The sequence below is a fragment of the Schistocerca piceifrons genome, chromosome X (genome assembly GCF_021461385.2).
Source record: "Schistocerca piceifrons isolate TAMUIC-IGC-003096 chromosome X, iqSchPice1.1, whole genome shotgun sequence".
In the NCBI taxonomy this organism is placed as follows: Eukaryota; Metazoa; Arthropoda; class Insecta; order Orthoptera; family Acrididae; genus Schistocerca; species Schistocerca piceifrons.
The window spans coordinates 841,200,810-841,220,513 of NC_060149.1; the positions used below are offsets into that span (position 1 = coordinate 841,200,810).

The window sequence follows — 19,704 nt, forward strand, 5'->3', positions numbered from 1 at the left end:
TTACACTGGTTATTAATGTGCCACCATTTCACACTTGCAATGGATTATCTTGCGGTTACACTAACCTAAGATCTTGCAATGTTAATCACTTAAACATGTTGCCTAGACAACTGTATCTCCGGAAGTTCATTCTATCTATCGCTTGGGCCTTGTCCCGCGGTGACGCAGGGTCGGCCATGGTTAAACGGATTTGGCATGTTAATGTTAAGGGGAGGCCGGATGCCCTTCCTGCCGCCACCGCATACCCCCCAAGACGGAATTAGTGTACCCCAGCTGCCTGCGTCTAGTGTAAATCGTGAAATAGCGTGAATGTGTTCCAATTTTCTGCGAGTCGTGTAACTGAGGCGGGACGTGGGGACCAGCCCGGTATTCACCTAGTAGGATGTGGAAAACCGCCTAAAAACCAATCCAGGGTGGCCGGCACACCGGCTGTCGTCGTTAATCCGCCGGGCGGATTCGATTCGGGGCCGGCGCGCCTACCCGAGTCCAGGAAGCAGCGCGTTAGCGCTCTCGGCTACCCTGGCGGGTTATCCCCGGAAGTTCATTACCCAAGATTAATTAATTTTTGCTGCTGCGATTTTTTTCCACCAGTGTAGAAATTCTAAGTCATCCCGTATGCTCCCACAATCACACAACGACGATACTTCTCGTACATCATCAGCAAACCACCGGAGATTGTTACTCATAATATATGTCAGATCATTTTCGTATATAGAGGACAAGAGCGTTCCCGCCAAGCTTCCCTGGGGCAGTACTGACGATACCCTTGTCTCGCCGTCGAGGGCAACGGCCTGGGTTCTTTTACTTTAAACGTCTTTCCGGAAATCTAGGAATATGGAATTTGCCTGTTGTCCGTGGTTCCCAGAATATAATACGAGAAAAAAGGTAGCTGAGTTTCGCACGACCGATGTTTTCTAAATCAATGCCGATTTGCCGATATAAGCTTTTCTGCCCTGAGTAAATTTATTATATTCGAACTCAGAATATGCTCAAGAATTCTGCAAAAAATCGATTCTGAGGATATTGGTCTGTAATTTTACTGGTCCGTTGTTTTACCCTTGTTTTATACAAGAGCACATGCGCTTTTTTCCAGTCACTTTGATCATTGCGATTGGCTTCTGCTCGTCAGTGAGTTGTGCGGCACGAATCTGGAACAGATCGTGCGATTATCAGAATCTTCAGAATCTTAGCAGAACATCACATTAACACAGCTCTTTCTACCCTCTCTCCCCCGACATTATTGTCACAGAGAGCCTCTCAATTTTTTTGAGGCACTTGTCGCACTTGACCGATGTTATTCCGTGTTGTGTTGCATCAACAACAGTTCCTTCTTCACACTGAAAGCGTTTTAAGTAGTAGTAAGCACGGTATTTTCTCACGGCTTCTGCCCCCTACACTTGCCTTAATATCGCCGTTTTTTGTAACAAAACATTACTCTTGAGCGTTGTTCCTTAGCACATATCTTATCGGGCATTCGCAGACGTTGTAGTCTCTTACTTTCGTGCTGTTGTTGATGTAGAAAGTGAGCGACTTGTGCCAGGTATGTGTTATCTGCTGATCTGACTGTCCCATAGTGTAGTACCCTCAAACTGAGCCTACGTTAATGCAGAAATGCTCCAGCCTGTTGAAATGGTTATTAAATGCTGCTTGGCAAACCGTGTCGAGTAACTCTAGATACAGTGTTGTCGATTTGAAGCTGATATAGTGGCTCCATCCCCCCAAAACTCACTGATACCTAGCATGTGAGTATGCCTCCTTTATCTTTATGGATTTGTTATAGGCCAAACTAGAATGTTCTTCAACCACATTTGTACTGTATAAGCCACCATACGGTTTGTAACAAATGGTACAATGGTATTTATTCATGCGTGGTAAGAAGGAAGGAATCAAGCCGGTATCTTTCTAATTTTGCCTTTGTGATCATTACGCGAGCTGTATGATGGAGATTCGTATTGGAATGTGGATTATCGGAGGCTGTAACGTCTTTCTTCTAGCGTCTGCCATTAGCGTTTATTGAGCATGTCAATGATGCTCTCAAACTGACTGCATATTCATAAGCTCTAAAGAATGTTTCTGTGTGAAAATAATTTATTTTTAACGTTACCTCACATACGACGAAGGTCCCGCTGTTATTTAGTAGCAAATGTTTTCGACACAAATTCAGCAGCTCCTCGCCGGAAGTAAATAAACGCGGGCACTTTCGATGGCCAGAGAGCGATTTCATCCCCACAAATCTTGAATACGAGTACAGTTCAAAATCTCGCTTGGTACACTGAATGCGATATACCACTTACGACTGTAAAACTTTCGCCGACAAAAAGCCAGAATATACTGGGTGATCAAAAAGTCAGTATAAATTTGAAAACTGAATAAATCACGGAATAATGTAGATAGAGAGGTACAAATTGACACACATGCTTGGAATGGCATGGGGTTTTGTTAGAACCAAAAAGATACAAACGTTCAAAAAATGTCCGACAGATGGCGCTTCATCTGATCAGAATAGCAATAATTGGCATAACAAAGTAAGACAAAGCAAAGATGATGTTCTTTACAGGAAATGCTCAATATGTCCATCATCATTCCTTAACAATAGCTGTAGTCGAGGAATAATGTTGTGAACGGTACTGTAAAGCATGTCCGGAGTTATGGTGAGGCATTGGCGTCGGATGTTGTCTTTCAGCATCCCTAGAGATGTCGGTCGATCACGATACACTTGCGACTGCAGGTAACCCCAAAGCCAATAATCGCACGGACTGAGGTTTGGGGACCTGGGAGTCCAAGCATGACGAAAGTGGAGGATGAGCACACGATCATCACCAAACGACGCGCGCAAGAGATCTTTCACGCGTCTAGCAACATGAGGTGTTTTTGTTGTTTTTTTTTTTATTCTAATAAAACCCCATGTCATTCCAAGCATGTGCGTCAATTTTTACCTCTCTATCTACATTATTCCGTGGTTTGTTAAGTTTTCAAATTTATACTGACTTTTTATCACCCGGTATATGAAACTTGCGGTGTTGGCAACTATCCGATCGGCCGCACTTTCCCAATCTATTATGACTTCCTTCCACGCTGTGTGGTTCTTTAGTGGATACAGGAGCGAAAAACAGTGACTGTTCGTGAACGGAGAATTCAGATATTAAGTTGTTCTATATCTAATATCAAATAGTAAAAGTAATGCAATAGCGAAACGTCAGTTGCTAATAATAGATTTGAATGTAGAAACATATATACACTACTGGACATTAAAATTGCTACACCAAGAAGATGATAAACGGGTATTCATTGGACAAATATATTATACTAGAACTGACAGCCGACCGGTGTGGCCGAGCGGTTCTAGGCGCTTCAGTCTGGAACCGCGCGACCGCTACGGCCGCAGATTCGAATCTTGCCTCGGGAATGGATGTGTGTGATGTCCTTAGGTTAGTTAGGTTTAAATAGTTCTAAGTTCTATGGGACTGATGACCTCAGATGTTAAGTCCCATAGTGCTCAGAGCCATTTGAACCAAGCCAGTACCCAGAACAACCACCTCTGGCCCTAATAACGGGCTTGATACGCCTGGACATTGAGTCAAACAGAGCTTGGATGGCGTATACAGATACAGCTGCCCATGCAGCTTCAACACGATACCACAGTTCATCAAGAGTAGTGACTCGCATATTGTGATGAGCCGGTTGCTCGGCCACCATTGACCAGACGTTTTCAATTGGTGAGTGATCTGGAGAATGTGCTGGCCAGGGCATCAGTCGAACATTTTCTGTATCCAGAAAGGCCCGTACAGGACGTGCAACATGCGGCCGTGCATTACCCTACCGAAATGTAGGGTTTCGCAGGGATCGGATGAAGGGTAGAGCCACGGGTCGTAACACATCTGAAATGTAACGTCCACTGTTCAAAGTGCCGTCAATGCGAACAAGAGGTGACCGAGACGTGTAACCAATGGCACCCCATACCGTCACGCCGGGTGATGCGCCAGTATGGCGATGACGAATACACGCTCCCAATGTGCGTTCACCGCGATGTCGCCAAACACGGATGCGACCATCATGATGCTGTAAAAAGAACCTGGCTTCATCCGAAAAAATGATGTTTTGCCATTCGTGCACCCAGGTTCGTCGTTGAGTACACCATCGTAGGCGCTCCTGTCTGTGATGCAGCGTCAAGGGTAACCGCAGCTATGGTCTCCGGGCTGATAGTCCATGCTGCTGCAAACGTTGTCGAACTGTTCGTGCAGATGGTTGTTGTCTTGTAAACGTCCCCTTCTGTTGACTCAGGGATCGAGATGTGGCTGCACGATCCGTTACAGCCATGCGGATAAGATACCTGTCATCTCGACCGCTAGTGATACGAGACCGTTGGGATCCAGCACGGCATTCCGTATTACCCTCCTGAACCCACCGATCCCATATTCTGCTAACAGTCATTGGATCTCGACCAAAGCGAGTAGCAATGTCGCGATACGATAAACCGTAATCGCGATAGGCTACAATCCGACCTTCATCAAAGTCGGAAACGTGATGGTACGCATTTCTCCTCTTACACGAGGCATCACAACAACGTTTCACCAGGCAACACCGGTTAACTGCTGTTTTTGTATGAGAAATCGGTTGGAAACTTTCCTCATGTCAGCACGTTGTAGGTGTCGCCACTAGCGCCAACCTTGTGTGAATGCTCTGAAAAGCTAATCATTTGCATATCGCAGCATATTCTTCCTGTTGGTTAAATTTCTCGTCTGTAGCATGTCATCTTCGTGGTGTAGCAATTTTAATGGCTAGTAGTGTAGAGTTGTATACATGGGAGAATCCTGGAGATACTAGAAGGTATCAGATTATATAATGGTAAGACAGAGATTTAGGAACCAGGTTTTAAACTGTAAGACATTTCCAGAGGCTGATGTGGACTCTGACCACAATCTATTGGTTATGAACTGTAGATTAAAACTGAAGAAACTGCAAAAAGGCGGGAATTTAAGGAGATGGAACCGGGATAAACTGACTAAACCAGAGGTTGTACAGAGTTTCAGGGAGAGCATAAGGGAACAATTGACAGGAATGGTGGAAAGAAATACAGAAGAAGAAGAATGGGTAGCTCTGAGGGATGAAGTAGAGAAGGCAGCAGAGGATCAAGTAGGTAAAAAGACGAGGGCTAGTAGAAATCCTTGGGTAACAGAAGAAATATTGAATTTAATTGATGAAAGGAGAAAATATAAAAACGCAGTAAATGAAGAAGGCAAAAAGGAATACAAACGTCTCAAAAATGAGATCGACAGGATGTGCAAAATGGCTAAGCATGGATGTAAGGATGTGGAGGCTTATCTCACTAGGGGTAAGACAGATACTGCCTACAGGAAAATTAAAGAGACCTTTGGAGAAAAAAGAGCCACTTGTATGAGTATCAAGAGCTCAGATGGAAACCCAGTTCTAAGCAAAGAAGGGAAAGCAGAAAGGTGGAAGGAGTATATAGAGGGTCTATACAAGGGCGATGTACTTGAGGACAATATTATGGAAAAGGAAGAGGATGTAGATGAAAATGAAATGGGAGATACGATACTACGTGAAGAGTTTGACAGAACACTGAAAGATCTAAGTCGCAACAAGGCCCCAGGAGTAGACAACATTCCATTAGAACTACTGACGGCCTTGGGAGAGCCAGTCGTGACAAAACTCTACCATCTGGTGAGCAAGATGTATGAGACAGGCGAAATATCCTCAGACTTCAAGAAGAATATAATAATTCCAATCCCAAAGAAACCAGGTGTTGACAGATGTGAAAATTACCGAACTATCAGTTTAATAAGTCACAGCTGCAAAATACTAACGCGAATTCTTTACAGACGAATGGAAAATCTGGTAGAACCCGACCTCGGCGAAGATCAGTTTGGATTCCGCAGAAATGTTGGAACACGTGAGGCAATACTGACCTTACGACTTATCTTAGAAGAAAGATTAAAGAAAGGCAAACCTACGTTTCTATCATTTGTAGACTTAGAGAAAGCTTTTGACAATGTTGACTGGAATACTCTCTTTCAAATTCTAAAGGTGGCAGGGGTAAAATACAGGGAGCCAAAGGCTATTTACAATTTGTACAGAAACCAGATGGCAGTTATAAGAGTCGAGGGCCGTGAAAGGGAACCAGTGGTTGGGAAAGGAGTGAGACAGGGTTGTAGCCTCTCCCCGACATTATTCAATCTGTATACTGAGCAAGCAGTAAAGGAAACAAAAGGAAAATTCGGAGTAGGTATTAAAATCCATGGAGAAGAAATAAAAACGTTGAGGTTCGCCGATGGCATTGTAATTCTGTCAGAGACAGCAAAGGACTTGGAAGAGTTGTTGAACGGAATGGACAGTGTCTTGATAGGAGGATATAAGATGAACATCAACAAAAGGAAAACGAGGATAATGGAATGTAGTCGAATTAAGTCGGGTGATGCTGAGGGAATTAGATTAGGAACTGAGACACTTAAAGTAGTAAAGGAGTTTTGCTATTTGGGAAGCAAAATAACTGATGATGATCGAAGTAGAGAGGATATAAAATGTAGACTGGCAATGGCAAGGAAAGCGTTTCTGAAGAAGAGAAATTTGTTAACATCGAGTATAGATTTAAGTGTCAGTAAGCCGTTTCTAAAAGTATTTGTATGGAGTGTAGCCATGTATGAAAGTGAAACATGGGCGATAAATAGTTTGGACAAGAAGAGAATAGAAGCTTTCAAAATGTGGTGCTACAGAAGAATGCTGAAGATAAGATGGGTAGATCACATAACTAATGAGGAGGTATTGAATAGAATTGGGGAGAAGAGGAGTTCGTGGCACAACTTGACAAGAAGAAGGGACCGGTTGGCAGGACATGTTCTGAGGCATCAAGGGATCACAAATTTAGCATTGGAGGGCAGCGTGGAGGGTAAAAATCGTAGAGGGAGACCAAGAGATGAATACACTAAGCAGATTCAGAAGGATGTAGGTTGCAGTAAGTACTGGGAGATGAAGAAGCTTGCACAGGATCGAGTAGCATGGAGAGCTGCATCAAACCAGTCTCAGGACTGAAGACAACAGTAACAACAACAACAACAGTAGTGTAGATACTAATGATTTACAGTTGAGTCTTCAGATCTTTGACTGTTCAGTAAATGACCAGCCCTGGCCGTTATGAAAGTCTGTAAATGTTATCAAATGCCAAACACACAAAAAAATCTCAGTGCATGAATGTTTACACCCGCCGCTGGAGCTCCGGAGAGGGGCAGCGGCGTAATCGTTCGTGGCAGCGCCCTCTTGCTGCGGTGGCGGCTGTTGGAAATTCGGCGGCGTAACCGGCGGCGCGTGTATTTGAAAGTGCGGCCGTCCGGATAGAAGCAGATACAGTAAAACTGACGGAATGCATTTTAACGTAGTCATTTCGATAATTTATCACTAGGCACTCTTAGAATCGAAAACTAGATAGATGAATAGCTGTTATAAGTGTCCCAGTATTTTACATGCATGAGAATTAAGTATCTTTTCATAGTTTTACCTCATTTGAACTTTTTTTCTGGTTAATAATATCTCGTATAGGAAATTTACGTAATTACCTAGAAAATTTTCACTCTACGCACTTTTGAGCATAATGATTCGTGTGGAGATAAGATTTAATGCCAAGACGTATAACTGTTCGAGTTTTTTTATTCTCACTGTATTTTATCTTAGTCGAAGACTAATAATGCACAAAATAAAGTATGTTGACGTGTAGGTTGACTTTCTAACTGAGATATACATGTTTCTCTGAGTTAGGAAGTTCTGAGCTTCTAATTCTACAAAGGACTGAGAGTTTACAACCATCTTTCCGTCGTAGTAAAACATGGAATTCTAGTTTCTATTGCACAAATGAATTTGTTGCGTTAGCAAGATCATTTGTATCTAAACAACATTCAGACTCAAAATGCTAGATACCAAAAAATTTATATTTCTGAACACTTACCAACCAGAAACAAATAACATATCATTGCTAAAAGAAGTCACAATTAGTCACAAACACAATAGGTTTGTGATCATATGGCTGTATTTGAATATACATTGTTGTTTCTCGACATTTTGAATGTTACCCGTAACTACAAGGTCTGTGCGTTAAGGAAAGTTTGTGTTTATTTTAGTAGTACAAAAACCGAAGAGTACCACTGCTTACAGCATGCATTGTGGAAACTCAAATCATAACAGCTGCAGAACTCGCTTTTCTCAATATCGCTTGTAAAACCTCACAGAATTTTATCACTGACTTATATTTACCGGCATCACATTAGACACTTTTCACTTAATTTATGCCACATTAATGCACTGTACTAGCGCAACATACTTTACTGTCTCACAGCCATCATCATTTGCCGTAGAATTCAGATTTCAAATGAGAGATCCATCACAGACATGTCTAATCTAGTCTTAATGGAAAAATACTGTCAAAGACATGTCTACATTTGCTAGTATGTGTGTAGCAACTACGTACTTCAAAGAGATCCATCGCAAATAAAATAATCAGTGAGAAATGAATCATAGTTTTTTTTTACAATTTTAAGATGCTCTGTAGGTCGTATTACGTTTTACACTACAAACCACCGACGTCACATTGCGGTAGTGTCTATGAAACTTGGATAATAGATTGGAGGAATGAAGCGGCGACTTCCTCCTGTGGGACCATCCTCGCAAAATCAATGCAGCTGTTCCCGTGGAGCAGCTAGCCTCTCCAGAGCCGAGCGCAGAACTAGCATCAACTACCGAGTAGCTGATGCAGACTAGCTCATTTATTGAGCCAGAGTTGCTCATCTCAACAGCGAGACACAAATGAGCGAAGTGGCAGACGAAGACTCCAGGCGAGCCGTGGTTATTCAGTCGCGGTCACGACCCTGTCTGTGTGTTTATTGGGGCTCCGGCCACGCGTCCGCTTTTCCGGCAGCTATAAACAAGAGTCCATTGGAACAAAGTGGCAACGGAAGCCTAAGCACACATATGGACTGGCCGCTCGTCGTGCTTTCATCTCCTCATGGCAAACGACATAGCTCAGGTTGACATAACGAACTCGAAGAAGTATGAACCGTTTTAAGGAGTTTTTTTAGGTTGCAAACACGTTAAACTTAAATTCTGTCATTGTTTATAATACCGCGACCTGATCAAAAGTATCCGGAGGCACCTATGTAATGCAGAATTGACCACTAGATGCCACGGGAGGCGGGCTCACCAACGTAAAAGGAGGCGGGGAGTTTAGTGTTGTCGGCACACTGACCGGTTAGAATCCGGCGTTCACTTGCTCCTTGCTAAGAGTTGTTTCCCTTATCGCGTTGTTCCGCCTGCCACGATGTGGACTTGATCACTCGTCATTGTCATCAGCATCATCATCATCATCATCATCTGCTGCTGCTGCGGTGTGGTAGTCTGGGTTAGACTGCTGGTATGGAATGGCTGGCTCCAGGCCCTTAGGGAAGCCAGGCCCCACCAGAAGGTGGCTAGCTCGCATTCTCCGCGTCCGGCCAAGACTGCCAGGATAAAATCACACAAAAAACGGGATGTTCCACCATTTACTAGGGAGCCGTCAATCCCGTCCCCCCCCCTTCCCCCCTCCCGACGGAAACTGAAACAGACATTACGACTGACCACTAAGCAAGATACTGAATTTGCCAGCCCACAGGAACCTGTTCAACATGATGCTACCAGCCAGTCAGCTAGTCCACACCGTATTTACGACCTGAAGAAACGGGACGTCAGACCACCATTGCCGACCTACCATTACCTATTGCTCAACCTCCGACGTCACAAGACACTAATTCTCACGTAGCAGAAGTCAGCTTCCCTCACATCGATGCCGTTCCTGATGATGACGACGAATGTGGATTGATTGAGACCATGGAACAAGGTGTTGATGTCACGACTGATATGCCGGAGCAGGAAACCGCCGACGAAGAAGATTTTGTTATGGTGCAATGTAAACGTCACCTCAAATGTGGGTCGCCTCCAGGTGACTAGAACCCTCGCAAACGGCGGGTGGTGACTGTAGAAATGTACAGTCGTTGCGAACCTCTTTCGCCGCTGCGGACTCACGCCGACGATTCACCTGTCCCTCAACAGGAAACCCGACTGGCGTCCCACATGAACCTGCAGCGGCTGCTGCTGCGCGCCAGCTGAAGAAAGTGCAGCCAGTTACCATTTACTCTACTGCAGACTACCTTGAATTAAACGAGGCGTTGAAAGGGTCCCCTCAAGGCTGTTATCAAGGCAACAGGGTCAAGTATCATTTAACTACCTTTACCGAGCAATGGAAAGCTTTTCTCCAACACCATCGACTTGATTTCTACACGCACCAGCCGCCAGAAGAAAAGCGATTATAGGTTGTCTTATGGGGTCTTTTGGCGCAAGTTCCAGTTGACGTCTTGACGAGAGAAATCTCAGGATAATGTTTTCCTGCAGCTACTGTGTACCAGTATAACAAAAAATAAATAAATAAATAAAAAGAGAACGGGAGAAGCTGTTCCAAGACTCCAGGACTCACGACTCCTTCCCATTTACGATATTATCTGACCGCCAGAGGAAATCAATGACCGAATTTACAATCTGCAATATGTATTTCATACTAGGATGTGGGTTGAAGACTATATACCGAAGGAGAGGCCCCTTCAATGTAAAAGTTTGAGCATACAGCGAATTATTGCCACCTTCCACCATGGAATGTGTCAGTACCACTACCTCGGGACTGCATCCTGCCAGGGACTGAGGAAGAGAAATGCCGTAATTGTGAACAGCACCACCTACTTCTCATATAGGTTGATTTTTTCCACCGTGTACAAACCCTAGCAATAGATCGATGAGTGGATACGGAGCAAAAAAGTTCTAATGAATGTATGTCCGGAAATGCATGGTTTCCATGCTAGAGACCATTTATTCAATCATACATTGTGGACTCGCATTCTGGAGGACGACGGTTCAATCCCGCGTCCAGCCATCCTGATTTAGGTTTTCCGTGATTTCCCTAAATCACTCCAGGCAAATGCCAGGATGGTTCCTTCGAAAGGGCACGGCCGACTTCCTTCCCCGTCCTTCCCTAATCCTATGAGACCGATGACCTCGCTGTCTGGTCTCCTCCTCCAAACAAAAAAACAAACAATCATACATTGTTACAGAGACTCTGTCTCGTACGCGCTGTACCATGCTGTTACAGTTACAGTATGTGTTTAAAATGCTTTCCATGTGCCTCAACGCATGCGTGTACGCGCCGTAGCATGTTCTGTCTCACACCTTCACATCGGCCAGGTTGCATTCGAACAGTGTCAGTGGCAGCATGAATACGCTGCTCCTGTGTCTCCACATCTGGAATGGGCTCTGCATACACAAAACTTCTGAGATGGCCCCATAACCAGAAATCGCACGGGTTGAGATCAGGCCATACAGCTGCACCTCCTGGTCCTATACATCGACCAAGGAAGACGCGACTGAGATGCGTCCGGACGTTAACGTGAAGTGGGCTGGAGCACCATCATGTAGCAGCCACAGAACCCTTCCAATCATCAATGGCACTTCTCCCAACAGGGGAGACAGTCACCCGCAATAAACGCCGGTAGTTTCGGCCTGTTGGGCGACGTGGAAGGGAGACTGGTCCCAAAATACGCTCGCCAATTATCCCGGTCCACACATTCCTGCTGCACCGATGCTGATGATTCGCTGTCACCATGCCATGGGGGTTCTGTATACTATCCCACAGATGACTGTTATGTAAGTTGAAGATACCAGTCAGCCTAATGGTAGCCTCATCTGTGAACAGAGTGGATGAAGCAAATCCCGGAATCGTGGCTGCATGGTGAAGAAACCAGTGACAAAACTGCTCCCTATGTGGAAAGTTAGTCGCTAGTAAGCCCTGCACACACTGTAAGTGATCAGGGCAGTAACATTTATCATGGAGGATGTTCCACACGGTCGTCTGGCTTACTCTGCACTGGCGGGCCAGCTGCCTGGTACTGACACAGCGGTCACCTTCCACAGTGTTAATCACATTTTCCTCCAAACCTTGTGTCCGAACATTTCAGGTACGTCCTTCATGATTTCCTGCTTCCTGAAACGACCGTGTCTGAGACAAACGGCGAAACACTGTTGCAAACATTGAATGCTGTGATTGTTGTCGGTGGGTATAGGTCTTCTTTGCTGCCCGCCGGCCGTTGCCATTTGCCTTTCCATAAGTAAACATCATGTCGGCAAGCTCTCGATACGTGTACAGAACCATTGTGTACAACGCTGTGTCGCATCCACTACAAGGTGAGTCAGCAAGAGAAGTAAATCGGGCACAATATTACCAGTTACTATGGCAGGAAAGGGCGCTAGAGCATGACGTATGAGGAATAGTACCACCCTCTAGGAGGAAACCATGCATACTGTAACTGTGGCTGCGTGGTACAGCGCGCATTAGACGGCAGTCTCTGTAACAAAGTATGATGGAACAAATGGCTTCTAGCATGGAAACCTTGCATTTCCTGTTATAAGTTCATTAGACATTTTTTGTTCCATATCGTCTCATCGGTCAGTCCCTAGAGTTTGTACACAGTGGAAAAAATCACCTTGTAAAGGGAGTCCGGACTACAAAAACTTACTACTAGCCTACTAATATTGTGCTGTTGCCACTTCACGGACTCCCCAGGATGTCTACCAATTCTCCGACGTCCGTACACAGCCGCTCAGCTCAACTCAGCAGCCTCCGCAACAACCACAACCTCAAGTAGACCAGCAGCTACCACAGGTTATCTGTCAGAGTAGACTGCCGGAGTATGCACAAGCAGCGAGCTTGGCCATCATCAACAGCCTCAACCCGCCGGCTATTTCACCTCTTTAATGGGATCTCACACCTGCTCTTGCTGATATTAGGGACCTGATGTACATTCTCCACCAAAAACTTAAAAGCGTAATGACCCTTATTGCATGTTTTCTCCAGGCGTTTGCCCTCCGTGACTGGGTTGTTTGGCCAGGATACTACTCACCTTCCTTTTATTTAATTATAAAGTATGTGATCAACAGTATCCGGACACCTCCAAAAACATACTTTTTTATTATTAGGTGCATTGTGCTGCCACCTACCGCCAGGGTTTCCATACCAGCGACGTCAGTAGTCATTAGACATCGTGAGAGAGCGAAATGGGGCGCTCCGCTGAACTCACGGACTTCGAACGCGGTCAGGTGATTGGGTGTCACTTGTGACATAAGTCTGTACGCGAGGTTTCCGCATTCCTAAACATCCCTAGGTCTACTGTTTCCGATGTGATAGTGAAGTGGAAACGTGAAGGGACACGTACAGCACAAAAGCGTACGGGCCGACCTCGTCTGTTGACTGACAGAGACCGCCGACAGTTGAAGGGGATCCTAATTAGTAATAGGCAGACATCTATCCAGACCATCACACTGGAATTCCAAACTGCATCAGGATTCACTGCAAGTACTATGACAGTTAGGCGGGAGGTGAGGAAACTTGGATTTCATGGTCGTGCGGGTGCTCATAAGCCTCACGTCACACCGGTAAATGCCAAACGACGCCTCGCTTGGTTTAAAGAGCGTAAACATTGGACAAATGAACAGTGGAAAAACGTTTTGTGGAGTGACGAATCACGGTACACAAGGTGGCAATCCGATGGCAGGGTGTGGGTATGGCGAAGGCCCGGTGAACTTCATCTGCCAGCGTGTGTTGTGCCAGCAGTAAAATTCGGAGGTGGTGGTGTTATGGTGTGGCCGTGGTTTTCATGGAGGGGCCTTGCACCCCTTGTAGTTTTGCGTGGCACTATCACAGTACAGGCCTACATTGATGTTTTAAGCACCTTGTTACTTCCCACTGTTGAAGAGCAATTCGCGGATGGCGATTGCATCTTTCAACACGATCGAAGACCTGTTCATAATGCACGGCCTGTGGTGGAGTGGTTACACGACAGTAACATTCCTGTAATGGACTGGCCTGAAAGAGTCCCGACCTGAACCCAGTGGATCACCTTTGGTGTGAGTTATAACTTCGACTTCGCTGCAGACCCCAGGGTCCAACATCAGTAAGTTCTCTGGTTTCGGCTCTTGAGGAATAATGGGCTGCCAATTCTGCACCGATGTTTAGACACGTCATTAGAAGTGTCCACAGTAGTGTTCTAACCGTCACAAAGGCGCAGGGTGGACAAACTCCATATTGATGCCCACTAATAGGTATCCGAATACATTTAATCAGATAATGTACATGTATCTTTACGTATGGAGTAATAAATTTGTCATTATGGGCCCTTGCCAAATATTATTATGAGGGCCCAAGTGTTCGTGTGGGGTATAACGCCTGCAGCAGAACGGCTGTCACATAATGGATACTCCATGAATCCCTGTTTCAGATACCCATCCAGTTCGCATTATTTTTCAACTTAAAAAAATTGTAGCAGGTTTTTAAAGCTGAATTTATCACATCAAGCGACAATGAAATAGTAGTTAACTAAGAGTGTGAAGAACTGGGATTATAGCTAGTTTCTAAGATGTGCGGTTGGTTATCAAAATGACGCAGACATCTATTTTCCACAATATATGACTTTTGTGACGTGGTAATACTATCCACCCTTGTTTTGCATCAGTCATCTCGTAATTTGGTCTTCTGTACACCAATTAGTGTATTACGTCTTGCTCTGCGCAGATGTCCAGACGTAAGAAGCGTAAAATGCGAAATAAGTCTCACATTCAACTGCTAGAGCGGACTAGCGCTATTCAATGCTATCAGTATGATACGTGGACACCGAGCAACTATGTACGAGGCGTGATACCATAGAGGACTTTGGCGACATATCGTACTGGACTCGCATTCTGGAGAACGATGGTTCAAATCCTCGTCGGGCCATCCAGACTTCTTTTTCCGTGATTTCCCTAAATTACTTAAGAAAAAGTTTGAAAGGTTCCTTCGAAATGGCACGGCGGATTTCCTTCCTCATCCTTCCCTATTCCGAACTTGTGCTCGGCCTATGACGACCACTTTGTTGACGGGACATTAAATTCTGATCTTTGTTATTTCGAGACTTCATTGGCATAGACACGGCAAAAACCCAAATCTCGACTGTCAAATTCGCCAAACGCTAACGATGTTTATCACAAGGAAAAGAAAAGATAACGCAACGCAAGTAACGTCAAAACTCTTATTACACTGGTGCGTCCTGTACAAACCGAATATTCACGCGGAAGTCTGATAATCTGTAGATTTCAAATGGTTCAAATGGCTCTGAGCACCATGGGCCTTAACTTCTGAGGTCATCAGTCCCCTAGAACTTAGAAATACTTAAACCTAACTAACCTAAGGACATCATACACATCCATGCCCAAGACAGGATTCGAACCTTCGACCATAGCGGTCGCGCGGTTCCAGACTGTAGCGCCTAGAACCGCTCGGCCACCTTGGCCGACATCTGTAGATTTCCGATCATCATTAAGTATGCGTCAGCACGATACAAATGTGAAAAAAAACATGATATTTTCATACCATATTGAGGTATTACCAATATTATTCATGAAGCACAAAAGTAACAATATGACTGGATCGACGGCGGCTGGCTGTGGGTTATATGGTGCCATGAGTCACCCTCTGGACCCTCGCAATGAGTGAACATTTTAGGTGACGCAATGAAACCAGTACCACAGATGATCCTCTCTTAATAAGGACGTAGTTTGATAGCACGAATATACCCCAACTTATTCTGCTAATTCTAACCACATATGCTTTGACAGCGTGCGGTCAACTTCCTTGGCCTGCCTAATTATACTTCTTCAAAATAATTTTGAAAAAAAATTTCGAGCTGTAAGATAAGTTAAATGTGGTACAACATCACATTAATCAAAGTAATTCAATTCTTTCTATTACTTCAAGAAACATATGTACACCAGCTACAAAACGGAGCCGCTGGTCCATTGCGTGGTTAAATATTTTTCTGGCTAGCGCGCCTTCTAAGTACCTTATCACTGCCACCTCTCAATTCGAGAAAATAAACTTATGATACGTGTCGTATTAGCTGGAGGACCGAATTTAAAATCTACGGGTAACTTACAAACAGAAGTAGATTTTTAATATTACCATCAAAAAAATGGTTCAAATGGCTCTGAGCACTATGGGACTTTTCTAAGGTCATCAGTCCCCTAGAACTTAGAGCTACTTAAACCTAACTAACCCAAGGACATCACACACATCCATGCCCGAGGCAGTATTCGAACCTGCGACCGTAGCGGTCACGCGGCTCCAAATATTACCATCACTTGCAACTCAAAACGTACTTACTGATCACATATTTTGTAAAAATAATAGAGCTATTAGGAGTCATTGGGTTCTGATTACGCATTCATATATCCAAACATGCCAAGAAAAATGCACTTTAAAATTTAAAATTTTAAACCAGCTGAACATCGGAAGGGAAGTCTGTTCAGGTCGACTGAAACGAAAATCTGTATCACAGGCAAGTGCCAATTATCCTGGCAACGTCGCTTGGGTCAGAAATGCTGCACTCTCTCTCTCCCTGATTGAAATCTCTTGCATATTTTCGCTCAATTTATCTGACATAATGCGAAAAAAGGAGGGCTCCCAGTTGGAAGTAAGACCACTCTGGGTTGGCTAGTTCCACTAAACTGTCTCCTCCCTAAAGAAGAAGCCTTGGCGCAATCGGTAACGCATCGTGTAGTGTAGCGTGCACAACAAATAAAACTTAACGTACTATTTTGGCTACGGTAGCTCACGAAGTTACTTTTTTACTAGAGAACACAGCACAGAAATTTCAGTAGCTCGCCATTCACTTCAGATAACAGATCTTATACGATTAAGTGAAAGGTAAACACACATATTCTTACCTCGCGCATCATTCAGCAAACAAACGGCACATCCATGGCAGCGCAAAAAATACCATATACCATCTGGCCTTAAATTCCGCGAAGGGAAGTACATTAGTAGCAGTCATTAACCAAGAACAAGCCATGCAGAGTATTTATGAGCTCCATTACGAAAATTGTGGGTGGTTATTCCAGAAGAGCGCCAGAAACCGTTCTGCGATGACCCTACTCGATTTAGTTTCCTAATAATATGTGCTTACGGTGTATTTAAACGTTCAACCCAAACGATATTAGCACTGGTAAATTAACATCGGCAGTTTCTTAAGAGACAAAGTATTTTATTCAATTTAATAAACACAGGCATTCTTTAGGAATACAAGTAGAATGAAGGCAGGAAATACAAAAGAAACAATCGATATAAATATGTTTTGGCTTAGAGTTCAGTTAAAATACAATACTGAGAAACAGGAGACAGCGCATGCACCGGATAAAATTTAGAATCAAGACCGGAATTGTCTGGGTTTAAAAATAAAGCATACACCGAGGTACTTGCTGGCTGGTTCGTGGTCGTTGCCAATTTTTCTTTACTTTTCATTCGCTATCCGTAAACGTAGAATGGGCTGTTGGAGATGCTCGTGCCGCACAGAGTCACAGTTGGGAATACCTTGAAATGGGATATCCACTTCTGACATTTATGTTACAACCATGGAAAACCTCCCGAAAACTTAGGTCAAAAACGGAACAATTACTCTGAAACAATATGTTTGAATTATTCGTGTAATAACTTTTCCTCACCGGATACCATCATTTGTGGTACTTGCTGATTTTACGAGCAGCAGTATATGTAATCATATTTTGACAGTCACGTTATATTATCTGTCACTTAATCGTATAATCTTTATAGGGGGGAGTCATTTGTCGACTGTTCCTTCACGTCATGTGTTACTGAAGTGAATGAAATCAGACCGAATCTTAACTTTTTCTGTTGTGTCATATCGTCATCCAATAAAAAGCAGTCTTCGTACTAGTCTGTGCTTTCAAATAATGTAGAAAATTACATGTTGAAAAACATACTCTAAATGTTATTGTGATAGGAAGTAAACAGCGTATAACTGTGTTATCCTACCAATTACTCGGTGACATAAGCATATAGAAGTTGGTTCGTTGCATTATTTCCATACAAGACAGATCTTGAAAAAAACGAAATTCATTTTATATGTGTGACAGAGAGCAGAAGGACAAGTTGACTGCCAGTTTCCGTGCCTCTTAAATAGGAACAGCCGAGAGAGTACTTATTCAAAATATCAATCTCTCTGCATGTTGAAGAGACAACATCCGCAGTGAACTCGTGACTGAGGCAAACGAAAAAAATGTATTCACGAATTAACCTCACTTCAGTGTAAATTTACCGTAATTGAAAGTCACCATATGTTGTTAACGTATGGTGAAAAATGGAATACGCGTAAACAGAGCTATCGAAACGATTTCTTTAAACTCGTACCCCCACTAAATGTGCTAACCATTTAAACCACACTAAATCTCATAACAATTGAAACTACACTAAACGTCAGTTTTGAGTTTCTGTCTGCCGAATTCGGATTTTTCCACGTTAGCCTTCCTCAGTCAAATTAAGCACGCATTCGCGGCCAAAAGAACGTGTATCACTAATTCAAGCGCCAATAATGAAGGTAAAATCGTGTCTCCTAAAATCATTAGCGTTATTGCGCTTTCTAATGACAGCAATCAAAGCAGGCGTTGTTTCTGTAACAGGTGCTGCTATGGCTGCAGAATTGTCACCTGCCGCCTCAAAATAACCCAACGTACAGTTTCAAACAATAAGATGTGAGACCTCATCATGATACGAGAAATAAGTTTACACGCCAGAAAGGTCTCTGTGTCGGCAGGCGCACCACCTTTGACCACGTGCCAGTGTTAAAGTGCCCCATGTCGAGGTTCTCCAAACAGAATCTTCGGCAGCAGGTGATCAGTTTTCATGATACTCAGCAATCCATCACGAGCAAGTGACGTGACATTGCTAGTTCTTGAAGGAGCAAGCGGTCTTCCACTAGGCGGCGTTAGACCGCACACGATAACTTGCACCATACGAAAAACCGTCGACGGTTAAAGACAGATTTACGATCTTCAGTCCGGTTCACATTTTATATAATTCGTTCGTGCCCCCTTTTGAAGGTACTGATATTTAATGTGAAAAGTTCTCGTCCTGGTACAAAGGTAGCATTTATTCAGATTATATCATAATTAACACCGAAAACTGACGCGGGTGAAAGTATAAGATGATAGAAGCAAAAACGACTCAGTAAACATGGGTCCACAAACAAGCCGTTTGCGAGGTAACTGCCAACATGTGGTTACGAGAATCCTGTTATGTCAGTACGAAATACTGTTTGTCCTAGTTAGTAGGCCGGCCGGAGTGGCCGGGCGGTTGTAGGCGCTACAGTCTGGAGCCGCGCGACCGCTACGGTCGCAGGTTCGAATCCTGCCTCGGGCATGGATGTGTGTGATGTCCTTAGGTTAGTTAGGTTTAAGTAGGGGACTGATGACCTCAGAAGTTAAGTCCCATAGCGCTCAGAGCCATTTTGAACCCTAGTTAGTAAAACGTATTTTAAATGAAACTTTTCGGTTAACTCTTCATATAATTGAACTCAGATTTAACTGGTAGCAGCTCTTACCAAGAAATATAAGCCTGCCTCAGCGCGTAACGTGATACAATCTAATGTACACTCATACCTATACAGGGTAATTTGCTGCCCCTACCAATAGAATTTATGCAACCCACAACGCCTTCGAAAAACACTCGCGAGGTTTTAATATTCTCTCGCTTTCTACGTGCAATCAATTAGTCCCACGGAAAAAAGCGAACAGGAACTTTATGTA

At 43.9% G+C, this 19,704-nt stretch overlaps 1 protein-coding gene across 2 annotated transcripts in view; it reads left to right on the forward strand.

Annotated features, from left to right (window-relative positions):
* LOC124722124 (b(0,+)-type amino acid transporter 1) overlaps window positions 1–19,704 on the forward strand; it is a 579,051-nt gene that overhangs the window by 413,374 nt on the left and 145,973 nt on the right. The gene's annotated exons all lie outside the window — the stretch shown is intronic.